At 42.9% G+C, this 22437-nt stretch overlaps 2 pseudogenes across 2 annotated transcripts in view; both read left to right on the forward strand.

Moving 5' to 3' along the window:
- Positions 1 to 18748, forward strand: part of LOC147579274 (cationic amino acid transporter 3 pseudogene) — a 41777-nt pseudogene extending 23029 nt beyond the window's left edge. Inside the window, exon 3 of the transcript XR_015253745.1 lies at positions 16516 to 18748. The product of XR_015253745.1 is annotated as a cationic amino acid transporter 3 pseudogene (transcript). The remainder of the gene's footprint in view (positions 1 to 16515) is intronic.
- LOC147579275 (cationic amino acid transporter 3 pseudogene) overlaps positions 1 to 22437 on the forward strand; it is an 83199-nt pseudogene that overhangs the window by 23016 nt on the left and 37746 nt on the right. The window lies entirely within an intron of this gene.

Consider the following 22437-nt stretch of genomic DNA (forward strand, 5'->3'; position numbering starts at 1 on the left):
TCCTGCTCTGTGTATAAAGAATGTTTCAGATAGGAGTAATTTAGGGAATTTAGAGACAACTGGAGGACTCCCCTGGGGATGATTAAACCCTTCATGTCCATCTGTTGTGTGGGCTCAGTGCTCCATGGAGAACTTGGGGACAGTGGTTAGCCTCATTAAAGGTTTCAGGGAAAATTCAACCTGTAAAGGGGCAAGAAGCATGATGGACCAGGAGGGGAAATGGGATAGTAGGTTGAGGGTGGGGAATGGAGGTTGCCAAGTTTGAGATCAGATTTCCCTTGGTGTGGGCCCCTGGTGGTCTGAGCCTGAAGAAGACTGATTTCTGTTGCAGGGACCCAGGACTAGAGCAATGTTGGGGAGATGCTCACCACAGGGGCTGGGGAATGGAATGAGGTGGCTTTCCAAGGGTGGACACATGACTGATGGAAGCTTTACCTGTTTTACTCTTCACACAATTATTAGGCATATTTTATTATTCCCACCATATAAGTGATGAAACCTAGACTCAGAGAGGTAATGCCAAGGACCCAAGATAACACAGCTTATTTTTTTTTTTCAACGTTTATTTATTTTTGGGACAGAGAGAGACAGAGCATGAACGGGGGAGGGGCAGAGAGAGAGGGAGACACAGAATCGGAAACAGGCTCCAGGCTCTGGGCCATCAGCCCAGAGCCCAACGCGGGGCTCGAACTCACAGACCGCGAGATTGTGACCTGGCTGAAGTCGGACGCTCAACCGACTGCGCCACCCAGGCGCCCCAACACAGCTTATTAATAGGCAATTCAGGATTTGAACTCAAGTCCTTGGCTCCTGTGCTCTTGCTGTTTCTACCACACTATTGGGCAGAAGGTCTTACTCTGTTACGTGTCTGCCTCAGTTCAGGCCTGGGGGTAGGAGGTGTAGGACTGGTATGGCAGATAGATGCTCTAAAGTGTTTGGTGTATGAAGGAATGTATTGTATCCACAGTTCTGCTTTGGTGGTTGGGCCCAAGTCCTAGAGACTCTGTGGCAGGAAGGGGAATATAGCAAAGGGATTCCAGTGTGGGCCAGGAAGCTGGAAATAGGTTTCCTGTGTAATTTCATGCTTTTCCTGGGCATTCTAGTTCTCTAGAATCTAGAGGTCTGGGCACTGGATCCTTAAAAGAAGGAATAGACTGGTGTGTATGTGTGCAAGATGTGTTTGATGAGTGCATGAGAGTATATAAGTACGGGAGTGCATGCCTGTCTGTAAATAAGAGTTTGTATGTGTCTTTGTGTTGCATACATGTGAGAATGTTTGTGATGTGTGGGTGTATATTTGTGTGCATTTTGAGAATATGTGTGTTTGTATGAATGTGAGCATGTGAGTGTGTATCTGCATGTGTGTTGCAAACTAGGAGTCTGGAGTTCTTTCTTGTCTAGTAAGAGAGCAGACACAGAATTGAATACAAGAGAGGCTAATGTCCAGGAGGAGACAAGAGCCCCAAACAGGGGTTTTGTCTCCATATTTATTGATCTCCAATGATCTTAAACATGTGGAGAATGTGAAGAAAAACAATCATACTAATCATTAACTTGTGCAAGAAGCAAAGGGTCTGGGGGTAAGGTGGAGTTTGTGATTGAAGTACATTCATATATTGGTATCAAAAGGAAAGTAACTTCCTGCAGGTGATATAACAAGTTACTCATGATCCCATTACAATAGCTCGCTAGCTGACCTTGGGGACTTTTGCCCCATGGTTTCGGTTTTCTGCCTTAAGCTTTTTCTAACCCATTTGTGTAAGTAGAACTTATTTCCCCATAGTTCCCCCTTTTTTGTTTTTCTTCATTTTCTTAAGTTTACATGCAAGGACTGTCATGATGAGCTCCTGATCCATTTTTGCTATCAAGTGGTTTGGAGGGTTATTCTGCAAAAGGGTAAAAAGAGACATAGTGCAAGTATTCTGCTTCCCAGAGTTATAATGGAGGATTAGTGCCTTTTGTCTTTTTCCTATAAATTCAACAGCAACCTCAGGGGCTTTGAGGCATGCCAATATTTGTGTATAGAAGTTTGGCTTATTAGCTTTTTGTTAGTATTGGCCATAACTTGGTTAAGTACATGGGCAGTTTGATAGTGTGGTGAAGACTTATTCCAGTAACAGTAGCAGAGTCTATAATGCTTCCTGCATCTAGGATCCCAATGATTAAGAGGCTTATAAATCACCTTTGCCTGTTTAATGAATACCAGTGATGGAGATCATGGCCATCAGATGCAAATTGTGGATATATGCAATACCATTGTGTTTTAAGAGGATGCTGGCCTTGTTAGACAGGTTTTTAAGCCTTCCCCATGTTATATCAGGGGAAAGGACATGAGTTTGTGGAGTGGCTTCAGAATGAGGAGTCAATGAAGAGGCTTCTTCCATCTTGAAAGAGCGGGGCGGTGGTTGCTCATTCAGAGTCATTCTCTGGAAGTCCTGGTTTATTGAAAGATATCCTGGGGGGTCTCCACTCCATAGAGGCCCAAGATCTGAAAGAACACAAGCATATCCTCTACCCCAGGTGAGTTTAGTGGGTCCAATCCATGTGGGTGCCCCTTTGGGGGTTTTGTATAGCACTATAGGATGAGAGGATTTATCTAATTTAGAAGAATGTTGCTTAGCTGCAGTTAGTCCTTGAGGGTCAAGATTTAAAAAGTTAAGAGTGATCGTAGTGCAATCAAGGAGAAGTTGAGGTTGTAATGTAGACAGCTATGGGTAATTCCCCCTCCGGGTTTTGTTTTTTTTTTTTTTAAGGTATTAAGTTAACTATGTGCTCATCCTACAACTGCTTGGCTTTGCATATTATAAGGAATTTAATTTTATCTTCCATTTCCCTCTGCCTTTGTTTCCCACATCACCCCCCCCCCCCCCCGCCTCGAGCAATTTTGACCATTAAAGTCTTTAAGATTGCTGAGGGTGGATGATCTTCTCTTCTGTAACTTCTTCCTGATGAATAGGGGCATAGAGATGCTGCTACCTATGGGTCAACATTGCTCAGTTGGGGTAGGTATAGGGGAGTTATGAAAGAGAAAGATAGAGTTGAGGGGAACCTGAGCCTTCTTGAGAAGGAAGGATTGTCTGTGTACCAGAAGTTATAGCAGTGAAGTCTTCCAACAAGAGTCACAGAACTATGACAGAAAGACTAAAAAATGGACATGATTAAAAGATCTAATATAATTGATAAGTCAATTCAATTATTTCTGTGGCATATAACACTTAAACAATTAGAGTATCAAGTGATTACCTTGTACCAAAAAAATATTAAAAGTAGGAGTTGCATATAATCTCTAGAATAGTTATAGCATTTACTCAAATGTAACCTAAGGATTATTATATGTTTGACAGTGCTTCCAGAGTAACTTAGCATACCAAAGAAGCCTAATTGGTCAAAAGGCTTAATTTACAAATTAAATCTTGGGAAATTCATTTAAAAAATTCTCAGAAAGTTATAAAGCACAAAGCATGTTTACCATCAGATCCAAATATCCTTAGTTTCTCTGCAATAAGAAGCCAAAAGCAGATAAGCCTTGTTTAGTAATCAATCCTTTCACATCCCATCCTAATTAGAAAAGGCGTAGAAGTCCAACGAATTCAATCCCAATTTATCATGCAAGAAAAACTTTTTAGGTTACCGAAGTCTTTGATAGCTATTGTAACAATTACCCGTGAAAACTAGGAGACAAAGTCAACCATTACATTAAGTCATAACATGAGCTTAATTGACCTTTGATAGACATGTCTATCAAACAACAAACTTACATTTGGGTCCATCTAAGACAATTTGTTCCCCATGGTTAATTTTTACCTGGAACACTGGTGGGAAGTCTGAAGTGGGTGGTCTTTGCTCCTTGACATCTCAGAGACAATATTTAAGGGTTGGAAAAAGGTTTCTATAGCTAATAATATGGCTTGTAGTTCTAAATGTTAGGTAGAGACTGGTCCAGTGTATAATATATGTTTCCAGTTTTTTCCAGTTTTACAAACGCAAGAAACCTGGTGAGCTTTCCCCGAGGCATCTGTAAACACTGTAAGGGCATTCTTAATAGGTTATAGCATTGGGGTAAGGATGTCCTCAGAGGGAATCTTTTGATTCTTTAAAAGGTTAGATTTTTTCCAATGACAAAGGGGATAGTCAGCGTTCTCTGGATGTAGGGATGCCAAAGGTGCTGGCTGACAATAAGGAGGCTTAGATTCCTTGGAAAAATTTTTATTTACTTTGGGTGGGTCTATATCTTCACAAACATTATTCGCACTCAGGGGGAGAATGACCGTAGGACAATAGGCCATGTAAGAATGACCTCAGGTGGAACATTGGTGCCTTCCATATGGCATGGTTTTATTGTTTTACCTATTCGTTCCCAGATGTCTAGGTCAAAGGTTCCTTGCTCAGAAAATCAAGAGGAGTGTTGCTGGATAATCATTAATAATTTAAGGAGTGGTATATGAGTGTACTGTTCTGTCCTGGGGATAGGGAGTCTCCCATAAATTCTCTCAAAAGTTCCACATCAGCAAATCTTAATATAGTTTCACTTTTCTCTTACCTCATCAGGAGAGATTAAAGTCCCATGCACTTTTTCTTTTAGGGCTCTAGTCATTCCGTGGCATTCTGCAGTCCTTGAGTACACATCACTTTATAGCCACATTGACCTCTTGTCACATAGGCTTTTCTTCTCATCACGCTGGGGTCCCCATCTGTCACAGACTACGAGTCTGGAGTTCTCTCTTGTCCAGCAAGAGAGCGTGGATGCAGACTTGAATACAAGAGAGGCTAATGTCCTGGATGAGACAAGAGCCCTGAACAGGGATTTTGTCTCCGTACTTATTGAGTGCTCAAGATCTTACACATGTGGTGAACATGAAGAAAACAATCAGATAGTAATCATTAACTTGTGTGTGCAAGAAGCAAAGTGTCTGGGGGGCAAGTGGAGTTTGCGATCAAAGTACATTAGTATATTGGCATCAGATGGAAAGTAATTTCCTGCAGGTGATAAAACAAGTTACTTGTGATCCCATTACAATATCTTTCTAAGTAATATTGTGTGCTTGTGCCCCATGGTGGCAGCTTTCTGCCCTAAGCTTTTTTCTAATCCATTTGTGTAGGTAGAACCTATTTTCCCACATATGTGTATATGTGTGTCCTGTCCAAGGAGAGCCTGAAGACTCATAGCTGAAGATGTCTTTGATTTGTGCACATTTGTAGCAGGATTCAGGCTGTGTTATGGGGTGGGGTGAGTTGGGAGGACAGAATAGAAAGGCTGTCTGTGCTTGGGGTGTGGGAGTTGGGTGGCCTGAGCAATGGGTGTCTCTGCCCTGCCAGGCACAGGGGGATGTCATATGGGTCCTGGGTCTGAGGCTGGGTGGAGACTTGGTCCTAAGGCCTTCACTCAGGGCTTGAGTTGGAAGAGCTTGGATGTCCTGCTCTGAACAGGGAGGGCCAGACAGTGGTGGGTTCAGGCCTACTGTGTCCCTCAACTCCACCCCCATCAAGATTTGGGAAAGATCTAACCAGGCTGCAGTTCCTAACTCTAGGCTCCACCCATTCTGCCCGAGGCCTTAGAGTCCCCAGAAGTCTTTGTCACCTTTGCCACCTCCTGAGGCTAGGATGACAACAATCACAGTGAAAACTTCTGTCTCTGTCAGTACTAGCCAGACAGGCCCAAACCATGTCTTTGTCTCTTGGAGGCCTCTGGTAAGGCCATTCCTACATTCCTAGTGAATTTCACACCAGCTGAGGTTTTTCAGACCCCTTGTGCTGGGAAGTTCTACTGAGTCTAACTTAAATCCTCTTGTTGCACTTTGTGCCTATAAGACCAGGTTGAGTTTGTGCAATGGAGCCCAGCACCCTGCCCCCAAATTATGGAAGTGGTCTCTTTGTAAGGGACATGGATCCAGAGTGTAGGGACACTGAGAGGATGTGGGGATAAGTCTAGTGGTTCGTGGATGGGTCAGACGTTTCCTGGGCAGGAGGGCCATGATCAACAGGGCAGATTCAGATAACGGAGTTCAGAAATCATGGGTTTCCCCTCTGTTTCCTCTGTTGCTCCAAGCTTTGCTGTGTCAAACAGGGACAAAATCAGAATTTTAGAATTGGAAAGTGCTTCCCTGTCTGCAGCTTTGAGGAACCTCTGGGAAAACAGGACAAAGAGCAAATGATGAATGAAGAGACATTGCTCTTCCAGCTCAGGAAGTAGGGGGAGAGGGTCAGGGGCTGTGGGACTCTGAGGGGCAGAGGGGTGTGTGTGCTGAGGGTGACGGTGTGCAGTGCATGGTATTTTTGGTGTACATGTCTGTGCTCTGTGGTTAACAGTCCTGTGTGCACCGTCATGTATGTGAACATGTATCACATGGGGAAGGGTGCAGCTTTGATGGGTTTTTTAAACCATGGTTTGTGAGCAGGCTTCCCACTGGGGCCTATGAAGTGTGCTTTTCTTTAGGTGCAACAGTCAGAACAGATGGGAAGACCCCTGGAGTGAGAAGCAAGAAAATGTGGTTCCATTTCTGGCTCTAGGTATCAGCCGGGACTCTGTGAAGTGTCACCTCCATGCTGGGATGTCCCCTGCTGTATGAAAAACCACACAGCCCTTCTGGGCCAGCAGCCCCAGTTCTGGGACCAGAAAAGGGAAGGGGGCTGCAGTGGTGATGGCATTTCAGGGTTCAAAGAAAATGAGGAATGCCATGGGCAAAGCCTGCACAGGGGTTCCAGAATTGGGAAATTCATGGGTTCCTGCTGGAGCCAAAGACTCCCCCAGTCTGGGCAGCCCAGCCTTATCTCAGCACTCTGGATCCTGGCTGGCTCTGCAAGGGGAGCTATTCTCTGCTACCCTCTTGTGGCCTCTGAGTCCTTTGCAGGTGGCTGCTGAGAATGTTCCCCTCAAGTTCCCAGGGGCATTACAGCACCCCTTACCCTCTGGTACAAATTGCCTACAAGAGGAGAAGAGATGTTTGGCAGTCTAATCACATCTTTTCCCCATATCTCCTGGTTTCTGGAGGCACTCACGACCTCCTTAAGGCTGGAAAAGTCTTCCTGAGATCTATCTCTTTTTGCCATTGTCTGAGGTTTTAAGTTCTGCTTTTGGGGATGTGCTATGGAGACAAGGGACTGAGATCAAGATTTGAGCAGTGAGAGCAACTTCTGTCCTCCTTAGGATCCATCTAAAACCTCAGCTTCTCAGAATTTGAAAAAATATACATAAAATCCAAAAATGTAGCAAGAAAATTAAAGAAAAATATTTTTAGTAGAAATTGAAAGTAAAAATGAAGCTTTTCTCTTTCTGCAATCAAGAAAAAGAAAAGAAAGGAAAAAGAGAAAAAAAGAAAAAGAAGAAAAAAAGGAAATAGTTTGAAAATTTGAAAAGGTGAATACACTGAGGTAGACTAAAATGAAGTGATGGAAGCAAAATAGAACGTGAGATAAATTTACACAAAATTAAAAAATATAGTAATAAAATTAAAGAAAAATATTTTTAATAAAAATTGAAAAAAATTATCTTTTTCATTTGTGTATTCAAGAAAAAGAAAAGAAGTGAAAAAAGGAAGAAAAAAAATAAGAAAAATAATTGAACAGATGGACCTGCTAATAGATTGAAGTAGGACTGAAATTACTTCGTTTTCCCCTAGAAGTCAGACTATGTAGCACTTTATAGTCCATAAACTAAGCAGGCTGTGAGACTTGTGTTCTTGAAGAGCGAAGTTGGCTCAGTTGGGCAGGGCTCAGTGTAACAGCTCTGATCTCCACTAGACGGCGCTACTAGCCTACTGGGGTGGGGTGTTGCAGCACTCTTAGGTGTGTATGTGCATGCACGGGAGCAGTGAAAATGGCACCATCCAGCTACCCAGTCTCTGGTTTTGGAATTCTCTTTTCCTGGATCAGCATCATGCACCCGTCCTCTGTCTTCAGCTTTTGTCCACTCCCCGCTTTTTCACTGTCTGTGACCAGGCCCCAGGCAGTACCTCTCTCCCGAGTTTTGTCTCAGATGTGGCTGTTTTCCCCGGCCCCTTACTTCTGAAGGACTGGGGCTTTGACCCCTTCTGCCCCTCTGGGGGGGGTCTCACCGAGCAATGGCTGAATGAGCAGTGGCCGAATGTTGGCTGCACCCAGGAACGCTTGCTGGACCCTGCTGTTGCTGGTGCCCCGAGATTGCAGCCAGCTGCCAGCCCGCCCCAGAAAAGTTTGCAAGATAGTGTAGCAGCAGTGTTTCAGGGATGATGGGAAATCACAACACACATCTGGCACCAGGTTTCACCCTTAATGACCTTGTTCCAGCACCAGCAAATGTGGCCGCCTTCTGGGGTCTGCTGGGACCAGGTGGCTTCAACAGACTCTACCAAATGTCTTTCCAGCAGTGGAACCACTTTTCCCCATGTGGCCCGAGAACCTCCTGGACCCCACTCTGCTCCTGGGGATTCTCCCTTCCCACCAGAGCACCACCAGGTATCGAGCTGTGGAGTTGCAGCCTTTGCTCTCCCCTTCTTTAGAGTCTGTTTAGAGTTCTGAATATTTATTCACTGAACAAATAAATGAATGAAATAAGATTTTCACTGCCACTTAGGTCTATTATTTTTCTACTCAAGGAATGGGGAAGAGCAGCCTTCTCCTATATCTTAGTCCCCTTTTTATGATAAATGGGTGAAAGCTTAAGGATAACCCAGGACATCTCTAAAGACCCACAGAGAAGGAAAATGAGATGGGCCATATGTCATGAGGCAACCTGTGGAGCCTCTTTACCCTAGGAGTGGGTGGTGATCATACTCTGTTGTGAGTGGTTGCAACAATTCCCACAGAATTGAAGGGAGGGACTCAGAAAGACTTTTATTACATATGTATTATATGTACATGTATAAAATACAAATATTTATTACAACATTATTCATAACAGCTAAAAGGTATATCCATCAGTGCATGGACACATGAATAAGATATGGGATATACACAATGTAGTATCATTCAGCCTTAAAGAGGAAAGCCATTCTGACATATGTTCCAACACGGATGAACCTTGAAGACATATGCTAAGTGAGAAAAGCTGTTTGCAAAAGGACAATATTGTGTGATTCCACTTATATGATGTATATACAGTAGTCAAACTCAGAGAGAGAAAGTAGAATGGTGGTGCCAGGGGCTACAGGGAGGGGAGAATGGAGAGTTACTGTTTATTGGATGCAGAGTTTCACCTGAGGAAGATGAACAATTACTGGGCATGGATGGTGGTGACAGTTGCACAACAGTGTGAAGGTGAGGCTCTCTTGGATCACCCATTTTATAATCACAACACCCACTCTGAACACATCCTAACATTTTCTTGTTTCCCTTTTCTCTGCAGTGCTGATTGCAAATCCAACACAATATATATCCATATTACTTATTTGTTTATTGTTTGCTTTCAACTACAGGATGTAACCAACTTGTGTGGAGAGATTTCTGTGCTTTTTCTGCTTTATCTACAGTGCTGAATAAATGAGAATCAGTATATTAGTTGAACAGATAAAGGAAAGACCATGTTTGGGCACAGACTTGAAGAGAAGGCCAAACATAAGGAGAAATTGGGAAGATTCCATTTTTCATTGATTTTGTAAACTAATTTCTTCTACCTTGGATATGAAACTCAGCCCCACTATTTATGGTGGCTTTTGTTCTGTTTGCCTTTTCATATGCCTTGTGAACTATTTCACCTTGGGACATGTTGGTGTACATGTACATGACACTTACTATTACTTAAAATTCTTGCCCTGAACTCAAAGTTCTACTCCTGTATTCATGACTGCCCCGTACTTCAGTTGCAGGGCTGCTTGAGTTAGGACTTGAGAAACTCTGGGTAAGCCCAGCTTTCTAAAAAGCTTTATACTTGAGTGTTTGGGACCACTTGTTTGATTGGCTCCAGAATCTTCATTGTCCAGAAATTTTAAGGACAAAGAGATTTCATATACTGTGAGGTTAGAAAGGATCTATGCTTGGATACAGGATTGACATGATCTCTGCAGATGTTGTATTTAAATTCACTTCTCTGACACTTTGAGAAGTGAAATAATTATTTAACAGCCTCCTTAGCCTTCCTCTCAAGTCCTTATCAAATTCTAGCAAAGCATCTGGTATCCAAACTCTCTTTGATGCAATTCAGTACAAGCCACTAGGCCAACTTCCTGATTGGTAAGAGGGTTAACACCCAACCAGGGAAACCAGTAGAACTTACTGCCTTGGAAAATGCTTTGAAAAGGAAATGTCCAGAGTGAGGGCAGTGCCACTCTTAGAGACAGAGGAGTAAACACAATGACCTCCAGGACAAAGAGGAGTGGTTGGGGCTGGCTAGGAGAGGAAGGCAGCCTGCAATTTAATGGGTGGATTGTTGGACTTGACAGGAGTTGTTCTGGGAGCCTTGAGCTGAACTTTGGTTTTGGAGTTTGGAAGGAGCTCAGAGACTGAAAGAAATACTGAGGAGTGAGAGGGAAGGGGGAGGTGACAGCATTATGGAATTCATACAAGCTGGCTTCATGTTCCCTGGCCTTTCTCTGCATTTCTTTCAGCACCTCCTATGCACCAAGCACGTCCTTTCAGAGAGACTGTTTCTTAATGAAACAGATTCACAGAGTCAAGGCCCTCAATGACTCTGGAAATGTGCTTGAAATACATGATTGTGCATGCTCTAGCCCCAGTTTACACCTCTGTTTGACCCTGTGTCTCTCAAAAATGAAAACAAAATCCCAAACAAACAAAAAACAAAACAAATTTCCTCTAGGAATCTCAGGATATAGTAGTCCATCAATACATCTATAAATTCATTTTCTCTGTCCTAAATGTTTCTTATGGTTGTTTCGTACAATTATGAGCAGAATCTTTTCCTGGGTAGTGAGGGTTGGATGTGGGAGTGTGGAATCCAGAAAGATGAGGTATATAGATCCTGGCCCTGACCTCCAGAAGCTTTTAGATTATAAAGGAATTTAAGGGACACACTCAGGACACCAGCAGGCAGAAAGGGAAAATTAGTTTTAGCTGAGCATCAGGGTGGACTGTAAGTGCTGATGGGAATTGGATGGAGGTTGGAGATGGGGACTGGTCAGGATGGATTAGGAAAGGCTGACTAATCACCAGGGAAAACATTGTAGAATAGGACTGAGAAGGCCTAGAGCATCAAGACTGGACAGAAAGGAGTGAGGAGGGCATCCCTGGCAGGGCAGGCACTTACTCAGGCCAAAGGCTCATCCCAGGAAGGGTAAGTCAGGATGTGAGGAGCTGAGTCAGGAAGGAGGTGATGGGCCTGAGGGTAGGGAGAGAATTAGGGCAGGGCTCTGACAGCTTGGTCGGAGAGTCTGGACTGAATATAAACTATCGGAGCAATTGTAGATTACCACGTGGAGAAAGGGCAGTCCTGAAAATAGCGTTTGAGGGTGATGTTTCTGTATTGTTGTAAGCTGGAATTGTGGTAGGGTCTCTCAGGATTCCCATTAATGGCTTTGCTTTCTCTTCTATAAGCTTGCTTGTTTATTGTTCTTGTGCCAGCTTGTGTTGGAGTAATGAAATATGATTATTTAATTACCAGATTGTTTGTACCTTGGGCTGCTTCTCTGGTAGCTGCATACTCTGTCTGTAGCCCACTCTCCCTCATCTTCAGTAAAATTGGAAAGAGCACAAGAACCACCCTGCACACACAGTTGAAGTAAACAGAAATGATCAAACCATTACCCATCTCCGACCCTGCCATTCACATGGTCCTCCTCTGGGATTCCTGCTCAGGGTCCATGAATGGACTTCAGGAGAGTGTAGGGAATTTTTTGAGACGACCAAACTCAGAGGGCTCTGTGACTCAACAAATGCTAAGAACAACTCTTGTGTCTGTTAGGAGGGAGGTGGCTGAGGACTGTTCCGCAGAGGGAGAAATGTGGTACAAGCATCCTTAGTGCCCAGTAAGGAGCCTCCAGAGACAGTTGAAGGAGTGAAGGGGAGGAGTGCCCCATCTTCCCTTGTTCTCCACCCTCTTTCTAGCAGGTATTCCTTCTCTGTGTTCTCCATGTCCTAACAATTACAGGATCCAGTTACCCTTCAAGTTAACTCCCACAACATTATCTCATGCAATTCCTTGTTGAATCTGAAGTGCGCAGAGTGGAGTCAACCCCTCCCTCAGCCATGGACTGTTAGCATCATTGCTTCCTGTCAGACCCCTTTGCATGCAACGCATTTTATTTTACCCTTTCATCCTGATCTCTGTTCTCATTTCCTCTCTTCACTGGAAGCACCTGCTTTAGTGTATTTAACAAATGCTCTTCCAATCCACGCTCTATATGTGTATTTGGATACATTCATCCATTCTACAAATACACAGTTGTAATGTGGGGAATATAGCCAAGAGCCAAACGGTAAAAATGCCCTGCTTCCATGGAAATTACATCTTTTAGTGTGAGGCAAATAATAGACAATTAAGTACAACACATAGTACCTTGAATAATGACAAGTGCTATGAGGAAAATGAGGGCAGGGGGATAAGGTATGGCTGGGTGGTTAGGAGAAGATTGTAGTTTTATATGTGGTGCTTAAGGAAGGCTGTGCTACACATGTGCTATTTTACCAAATTTAGTGAAGTGGGCAACCATGGGGCTATCTGGGTTCGAAGTGGTATGGTCATAGGGACAGCAAGTACAAAGGCCCTGAGGGGTCGGGTCTTGCCTGGTATGTTAAGAGTCCAGAATGGTTAGGAGGCTAGAGAAAAATAAGTGGGAAGAGGGAGAAACTGAGGCTGGGTAGTAGGTGGGTCACTGACAAATACTGTAGGGCTTTGTAGGCCATTATAAATGCAGACTTTGGCTTCTCCTCTGTGGAAGATTTTATCAGAGGAGTGGCATGACATTTTTAACAGGTATGTGTGTATCCTTGACAAATACAAAGCACTTTGTGGCTGTTTTATAAATGTATATAAATGTGATTGTGTTGTATACCTCATCCTGCTTCTACTTTGCTACTTAACATTGTTTCTGAAATCTACCCATGTTGTTATCTTTAATCTACTTTGTTTCTGACTGCTATGTAATATTTCATTGTGTACATATGGCACATTTTACCTGTACATTCCTCTAGTAACAGAGGCTGGCATAGCTCCAAATTCAGAAACAGTCCTGTGATGAACTCGCTCATATAAGCCTCCTTACGGACTCAGGAGAGAGTTCCCCTGTGGTGTATATCTCAGGGGGAGATGGTAGGGTGGGAGGGTGTGTGCATTCTTAATTCCACTAATTGTGGTTCAGGATGGTGATCCCAGTTACACTCCCACCAGTGTTGGGTGATATTTTGTATCTTCTCATCAAATTCTTATGTGGATCCTGTAAGGGAAGTGAAGTAAGTTTCCTTGTGGTTGAGGAAACCTGAGGCTTAGAGAGATCAAGCAAATAACCCTGGTTTATATAGTGAAGTGGAAGGATGAAGGCTCAAATCCAAAATTTCTGACATAATGTCCTTTGCTTTTAGCACTACAGTATCCAGCACTGCCCCTTCTAGGAATAAGATGAGACATCCATAGGGAAAAATATTGATGATGATGCTGATGGGGGTGATGTTTGAGGCTTGCATTTTTTTTTTTTTTTTTTTTTTTGATGCCTGGACTAACCCAGTAAGCCTAGGACCTCCAAGTGTTTAGCACCATGTATGAGTGTGTTTAATTAGGGTACTTAGCTTTCAAGGCAAAATATATGGAATAAAGCTGTTTTCATTGTCTCACGAGAGCGAGCTAACAAGTTTGAATTTTAGTGGATGATTTTGGGGCCGGACATTTATAAAGACTAACTGATTTTCAAAGTTTGGCAGTTTGCATCAGTTTTCAATAATAAACGTTAGGTAGATTATATTAATTATATATTGTTTGCTAGGCACTGTGCTAATTACTCTATAGGCATCATTTCTCTTATGCCTCATAATTACCCTTGGGGAAATTTTACCCTCATTTGACTGCTATTGAAACCAAAGCAGCAAGAGGGTAACTAATTTGTCCAGAGTAGCTGGTATAAGGTTGAGTTTTGATTTGAACCTGAACCATGTATCAGCAGAGCCTTACTCCTATCTGCTAAACTGTGCTGCTTTCCTGTGAAGGAAGCTTTTATAATCTCTTCTCTTTGATATGAGGACAATTTCTTGTCATTTGAGGTGGTTTTGAGCAGCCATGGGAAGGATAGGGCTAGTGGATAAGAATCTCCAGAACGACTGGATATGAAGTATGAAAATATTTCCCAGTCTTCGTCATCCCTGTCTCTGTCCCCCAAAGTGAGAGTCTCTGCCTTAGAATATCCTGCCTAGGTTACAAGGCCTGAGCATGATGCCTTAAAAAAAAATTGACAATTCTTTGTCACCCTGTGTGGATTATACCAGCCATGAATGATGTGTAGGCAAGGTTCATCAGTTTCCTTTTCCTTCACACTTTCATTTCCCTTGCCTTCTACAAGGAAGGTAATACAATTTATATTTTTACCTAAACCAGGATTATAAATATTGTTTGGCTGCAAAGCATGTATCTCAAAGTCAGTTAGCTAGGAATTCTGGATTATGTTCTCTTTCAGTTTTCTATTCTCAGTTTGTGTATTCATTCAACACATATTTATTGAGCATCTAACTAACACTTTGATAGAAGACACAGGCAGATTAGCTGGAATTCTGATACATTAAGATAAATGACACATGGGGAAGCCCAGGTGCTATGAGAACACACAGGAAGAGCAGCATAAATGTCAGGGGAGGCTTCCTGAGGCAGCAACTTCTGAGCTTGGAACTGAAAGAGAAGTGGGGGTTAGCTAAATGCAGGCGACAAGAGGACATTAGAGACAGGTAAAGGGTAAGTGTAGAATTTTGCAGCTGGAGCAGGGAGTGGGCAGGGAATGAGCCTGGAGGAATTAGCACAGGCCAGATGCTGAAGGATGAACTTAGCAGGGAGGGCAGTGGAAACACTGAAGGGTGTGAAGCCTGGGTTGGGGGGGGGGTGCACATCAATGACATTCACAGTGTAGAAAGATTCCATGAGTTAAGTATTGACTGTCTATGTGTGTGCTTCTTAGTAAATCATAACCTTGGAACTGGTTGCCACTGGTGGGTGGTTGATAAGGAGTCTAGATGGATTTGTACACAGAAGCTTTGACCCACAACATTAGGATTTCTTTTGATAATCTGTACAGAAGACTGTTCAATTCTGATGTGATCTTTCTGTCTTCAGAACCTCTGGCAACATTTCCTAAAATTCTCTCAAAACCAAAGCCTGAGAAGTGAGGAGAGTGGGGGCTGTATGACTTTGTTTTCTCTGTTCTCCACCACTCATTTCTGGGGCATTGCTGTGAATTGTTCACCAAAGTCTTGCTCCAATTCGGGAGGCAGCCATTTGAATAGCAGCAGTGGGGAGGGGGAAGGAGGAACCACATGTAGGGTTCCTTCGTTAAGAAAATATCTTTGGCACATTGAGACCATGGTTTGAGTGAGTGGAAAATAACTATAGTGGAAAATTAAGAGGGAGTTACAAGTTAGTGTTTTAATATAAGCTCACAGAGCAGGGCAGGGTCTTGAGGTGGCTAGCAGCTGACATCATAGATGGCCCAGGGTGTTTATAGAGCATAGTGTGACTAGGGAGCAGAGTTCCTGCAGAAGTGAGCTCATCTTCTTTACTGGAACTCAGAGAAGGAGGAGAGAGAAGGAATTGTTTTGGTTGTGAGCAGCTGAGCTAGGTGACTTCTTTCCTTCCTACCCATCACACTCTCATAATTGTGGATTATATTAAGTTTTGCCTGGTTGCTTTGGGTGAAGTTTACTGAATGTCAGAATTCACAAAATGGCCTTTCTGACTCTTCTCCCTTAGTAATGGACACTTGGTTGGCTTATGCACCTGTTTCTCTAGTGTTTCCTCACCAGACAGCCTGTTCCTGTAGTTCTTGCAGGTAATTATGAAGGCCCTGCCTCTTTCTCCCTCTTCCTCTCTTCTCACAGAGCCCCCTGTCGGCCTAGATGGGTAAACGGAAGGGTTGGACAGCACATTTGCCATCAGTATAGTTAAATGGATGATGCAAAATGAGGAGAAAGGTGGCCATCTGACCTTGGGAACTGATTTTGGGGCAAAGAGTTTCAAGACACTGGGACCAGTATTTGTATTTAAACTCAGATGATACTTAAGAAATGGTTCTGTAACTGCAACAAGGACTGCTAGTCCATGAATTAATGTGTCATAACTTATGCTCAAGCACCACACAAACACCCCATGTGTAAATTATTGCACAAGAATTTCATGCCCTTTTGTGTCCTATAGCTTCATTAGTCCATGAAGCTACATGAGTTAGATGAAACCCAAAGGGGATTTTTGTCATGTAGTGTGTAAAAAGGAGAATGTTGGGAGATATTTGATGCTTTTCTGAGGGGAAAGCAGTGTTGATTTTTTTTTTTTTAATGATTTTTTTTGATTTCAGTTTCTGTGATGCTCGGGCTGCATAGGTGACTTCTGAGCTGTGGTTGTGAGCTTTCTTTGTTGGTTGAACACCAACTCATTTCGGTAAATATTTATTGTTTCTTTAGGCATTATGAAGGGTATCAAATACCAGATGAAATACAAAGCAGCAGCTTTGAAACCTGAGGAAGGGACTTTGGCAGCCCCAACTCAACTTGGCTAAACTTAGCCTCACTGAACCAGATTCCAGACTCTGCACCCTGGACTTGCTACAGCTCTGTGATCCTGGAATAGTCTTCAATTCCAGCTAGAATGCTGCGTCAGACATTTCGTAGAGTTGGTCAAAAACTGGTACGCAGACGTAAGCTGAAGGCACAGGTGGCTGAGAGTGACCCACGGAGAAGATTGAGCACTCTGGATTTAGTGACCCTGGGTGTGGGCCGCACACTGGGTGTAGGTGTGTATGTCCTGGCTTGTGAGGTGGTCAGCAATCAAGCAGGACCATCCTTCGTGATTTGTGTTTTGATTGCTGGCCTATCTTCAATGTTGGCTGCGTTGTGCTATGCAGAGATTATTGCCTGGGTTCCCCATTCTGGCTCTGCATTTCTCTATAGCCATGTCACTATAGGTGAGCTTTGGGCTTTCATCACTGGCTGGAACCTCATCCTCTCCCTTGTTGTTAATACACTCATTTATTTCCATGTATTATACTTAGCTTTTGAGTACCAGCGTGTGACACTGCAAGAAATTATCTTACTGCATGCTTCCCACTACGTTAGAGAAGACCATATAAGCTTCATTTTTATGTTCCTTCCGTGGTTTCTCATGTATTTCTGGTATGATTCAACTTCCTCACTTGCCAAAGTGCTCATGTTGGTGAAAATTTTGGTTCTCAGTTTTGTCATCATTGTTGGCTTCATTAAGGGGGACCTGCACAACTGGAAGCTCACAGAAGATGACTATGCAATGGCTGGTCTCAATGACACCTCGAGCTTGGGCCCTCTGGGCTCTGGAGGATTTGTTCCTTTTGGCTTCGAGGGGATTCTCCGTGGAGCAGCTACCTGTTTCTATGCATTTATAGGTTTTGAGAAAATTGTTAGCAGTGTTGAAAAAGCCCAGAACTCCCAACATTCTATCCCCAGGAGCATTGTGATTTCACTGTTCATCCTCTTTGTGCTGTATTTTGGTGTCTCTTTAGCACTTACACTTATGGTGCCTTACTACAAGCTTCAAACTGGGAGCACCTTGCCTGAGGCATTTCTCTTTATTGGCTGGGCTCCTGCCTACTATGTTGTAGTGTTTGGATTTTTCTTTAGTCTTTTTGGAAATACCTTTCAATTTATTGGCCCCATCAAAAAACTGTTACACGATATGGCAGTGAATGGACTCTTGTTCCCTGTCCTTACCAAGATCCTCAGTTGGAGTTACTTCTACCGCATAACTTATTTGATCTTAATGATTATTGCAACAATCACGACATTCTTCTTTGGACTCATTGATGTTGTGGACCTCATGTTTATTGGGTCCATGATATCTTACTCCATGGTTGCTATTTGTGTTCTCATCATCAGGTATCAGCCTGAGATGCAGAATAATGAAAATGAAGCAGAGGTGCAGGAGGAGAATGGACCTGCAGCAGAGAAGCTGACTCTACAGGGACTACTTTTTCCAGGCAGTTCCACCCCTACTCCACTCTCTGGCCGGGTTGTCCATGTTTGTTCCTCACTGCTTGTTCTGCTGCTCACTTTTCTTTGCCTGGTGCTGGCCCAATGGCCAGTTCTGCTTTCTGGAGACCCAGTGTTGATTTCAGTGGTTGTGGTGCTCCTGGTGCTTATCACTGGGATCACTGGGGTCATCTGGAGACAGCCTCAGAGCTCCAGTCCCTTTCACTTTAAGGTCCCTGCTCTGCCTCTCCTCCCAGTACTGAGCATCTTCATGAATATTTTCCTTATGATGCAGGTGTCAGCTGCCACCTGGGCCCGATTTGGTGTCTGGATGCTGATTGGGTTTGCTCTGTACTTCAGCTCTGCGATCCAGTACAGCCTGGCCTCTAACCGTACTTATGCTAGGACCAAAACTGTAAACTTTGAAGTTAATAGTTCCAGTATCTAATTTTGTTTTTGTTTTTTTTTTACTTATCTGCTTTTCAATTGTGCCTGTGTCTGCTCACTGACTTAAAAACATTACTAAAAATGGGTGCCTTGGTGGCTCATTTGGTTAAGCATCCAACTTCAGCTCAGGTCATGATCTCATGGTTTGTGAGTTTGAGCCCAGTTTTGGGCTCTTTGCTAACAGAGTCTGGAGCCTGCTTCAGATTCTATGTCTCCCTCTCTCTCTGCCCCTCCCCACCTGCACTCTGTCTCTATCTCTCAAAAATAAACATTAAAAAATTCATAAAAATATTTTTTAAAAACTCAAAAAATGTTTTTTTTTGATAAAATATTCAGTAGCAGTGGGGTGCCTCACTGGCTCAGTCAGCAGAGCATGTGATTCTTGAACTAAGGGTGGTAAGTTAGAGCCCCACATTGGGTTTAGATTTTACTTAAAAAATATGCGGTAGCAGAATTACTGGATTACATAGTAGGTCTATTTTTAATTTTGTGAGGAACCTCCATACTGCTTTCCATAGTGGCTGAACCAATTTACGTTCCTACCAATAGTGCATGAAGGTTCCTTTTTCTCCATATCCTGGCCAACATTTGTTTTTCTTGTCTTTTTTATTTTAGTCATTCTTATAGTTATAAAGCAATAACTTATTTGTATTATTAATATACATTTCCCTGATGATTTGTAAGGGTATCTTTCCCTGTGTCTATTGGCCATCTATATGTCTCTTTGGAAAAATGTATATTGAGGCCATCTCACCATGTTTTTAATTGGATTATTTGTTTTTCTGGTGTTCAGTTGTACAAGTTATTTATGTGTTTTGGGTATTAACCCCTCATTTGATGTATCATTTACAAATATCTTCTCCCATTCAGTATGTAGCCGTTTTGTTGTGTTGACGGTTTCCTTTTCAGTGCAAAACATTTTAGTTACATGAGTTCAAAAAGATAGATGAACCCTTATGTTTATTGTAGCATTATTTATCAAACCCAGGATATGTGGAAAGAAAAATGAAATACGACCCCTGCCCTTATGGAGCACATATTCTAATATAAGGGGTAAAGCATAGCTGTAACACAAAGTACAAAGTGTTGTCATAAAGAATATACAAATAAAGTGTGAACATACAGTGTAGCCTGAGCCTGGCTGTGAGAGGGGGCAACAGAACATGCACAGGTGGATCGGAGCCAGGACTTTCCTCTTAGCACAAAGTTCTTTGTCTTTGAACCCACTACCCATGCTGAAAATTGCTGTGGTTGGTTCTTCTACCTGGCGATATCTGAATTCTTGGGCTTTAATTTTCTGTACTGTTTCTTGCTTTGGTCCACCTGCTCTGAAAGTGTACAGCTGAGACCCAGGTGTCCTGGCTTCTGGTGTTGTTTCCACCATGAATTAGCAATGTGACCTTGAACAAGCTGCTCAGTTCCTTCAGTGCTCTGCTTATTTATCTGTAACACAAGAGGTCAGAAGTTATTATTTATAAAGTTCCATTTCCTTAAAAATTCTAGGACTTCTGATTCCTCTGTCCTTTATTCTCTCCCTTAGGTGTCTCTACTGTGTGGGATCTGAATGTGCATCCTTCCCACTTTTCACTGAAGTCCATTGTTGGTGCTGTAGAAGTCCAATAAATAATACCCCAATTCCCCCGCCTGTGTTTAAAACCAAGTGATAATCAAGACATAGAGACATACTATTAAACAGTCAGCTACAGCCTAATTGGTTTGCTAAGCCCACATCATTAAATTAGACAGACTTATTCTTCACAGGTAGTGCTGAGCACACCCTGCCTCCCACCACAAAAGACAGTCTGCTTTTATCAGATTTTCTCTTGTATGAGCAAGTTGGAATGCAAGTGTCCTGTGGACAAGTTGGTTCTGGATAAATAAAGAAAACCAACACAAAACTGGAAGGGGCTGAGCTGGGCATCCTCACAGCTGTCTCTTCAACTCACTACTCAAATTCTCAATGAGAGAGGGTATGGAGAGAGACCAGGAATGTACTGTGCTCAGTGATGGCTCAAATTTCAGCTCCTGCCACCTCAATTGGAGGGCTTGTGAAAAGCCTGCTCCCAGTGTTTGGAATTCAGTAGGCTTGGGTGGGACCCAGAACTTGTACTTCTAGCAGTTCCCAAGTGATGCTGCTGATGGTGGTCCAGGGACCACACTTTGAAAACCAAAGCTCCAGCTGAAGCCTCTCCACATGTAAAGATGAAGGGAAAAAAACAAAGTGCCTTTTATGTGGGAAATAGGTTCAAGAATTCCTTACACTTACATAAATGAGTTATAAAGGCTTAGGGCCAAAGCCAATGCCACAAAGTGAAAGCGCCCACGGCTAGCCATTAAGTAGAACACAACATAGAGTGGAAAGCCACGTTTCCACAGGACAAAAGCATCTGAGAACAGCTAGAAGTGGAAAGCCACTTTAACAGGACGAAAGCGTCCAAGAATAGCCAATGGTATATAGGTTGTAATTGAATCTTGTGTAGCTTATCGTTCTCAGGATAGCATGCTCCATTTATCTTAGTCCTTATAAAAGTCAGATAACCAGATGCAGTGCTTGCAGGAAATGGCCATCTGCGTGGCTCTGAGATGTTATGACCCCAACCTCTAACACTGCATGCCTTGGAAACCTTTTATCTCTCAAGTTAGTGATTACTGTTTTATTGTTTCTTTCTGCATGCCCATCATGTATTTAAGTTTTCAAGATCCTAATAAACATGGAGAAAGGACCCTTATTCAGGGCTCTTGTCTCCCCATAGACATTAACTTCTCTCATTTTCATTTCTGTGTCTGCTCTCTTGCCGGACAAGAGAGAACTCCAGATTCCTGATCTGCGACAACCTTCATATTTTAAACATTTAGATTAAAATAGCATCATTAATACTTTCACAGTGTGGAAATCATAGTGATTAATCTTGCAATGTATGTGTATATGAAATCACTACAAAGTACACTTTAAATATATTACGGCTTTATATGTCAGTTATACCTCAAAAAAGCTGAAACTTAAAAAAATAATATACCACAGTTATCTGTGATTATTTATTTATTTTATTCCCTGATTGCAGATCATAGGTTGTGAGTGTATCTTATTCACTCCTCCTGACCATCCAGCTGGGGGCCAGGAACAGAATGAGTATATAATAAACTCATGTTAAATTGAATTGAGCCTTACACATTTCTTTGGTACTGAAATTTCTCCTAACCTTTCAGGCTATACGGTGAGGGATGTGTTGTTTCACATTTGAAGGGAAATAATGGGACAGGTTTATATTGTGTATTGTGCTCTGGAGCAAGATGCCTGAATCAGGAAGGGATGAGATATGACTCTCATGTCAGCTGGAGGATAGACAGACAGAAGGATGTGGGCAGATAGACTATTCATGGGAGACAGTTGTGTCAATTACTCTGGTCATCAAGATCCTTGCACTTTGAAATGTGGTCCATGGGTCAGCAGCATGGCTGTCACCTGGGAGCTTGTTAGAAATGAGAATCTCAGCCCCACCCAGACCTACTGAATCAGAATCTACATTTTTAACAGGCTCCCAAGTGATCTATATGCTGTTTCCACTTTGAGAAGTACTGGCCTTAGATGATGGATGATAGACGTCTGGCCTCAAATGAGCACTAAGGAAGGTCTGAAAACTTTGGTATTCAGAATACAAGAGAATGGGCCTAGGCTTGGAAATTGAATTTTGGGAAGAGAGGGAAGTGTAGACCCTGGCTGCCCTCCTGTCCCCAGGACTCCCACATTAGTCACTGTGGTAGGATTTGTCATTCTGCCCACGTAGGGAAAATGCCTGATGTGCCCTCTCTGGAGTCTGCCTGGTCCTCAGGGGTTCCCCTGGGGCAAGAATTGTGTGGGTCAGGGGTGCTGCCAATTCTGTCTCCCCTACTTCATGTGATGGCCTGAAAGGGACTGGGGAGGTCATATTAGTCACACTG

Source organism: Puma concolor, chromosome B4, assembly GCF_028749965.1.
Source record: "Puma concolor isolate L17-30 chromosome B4, mPumCon1.1.hap2, whole genome shotgun sequence".
Classification (NCBI taxonomy): domain Eukaryota; kingdom Metazoa; phylum Chordata; class Mammalia; order Carnivora; family Felidae; genus Puma; species Puma concolor.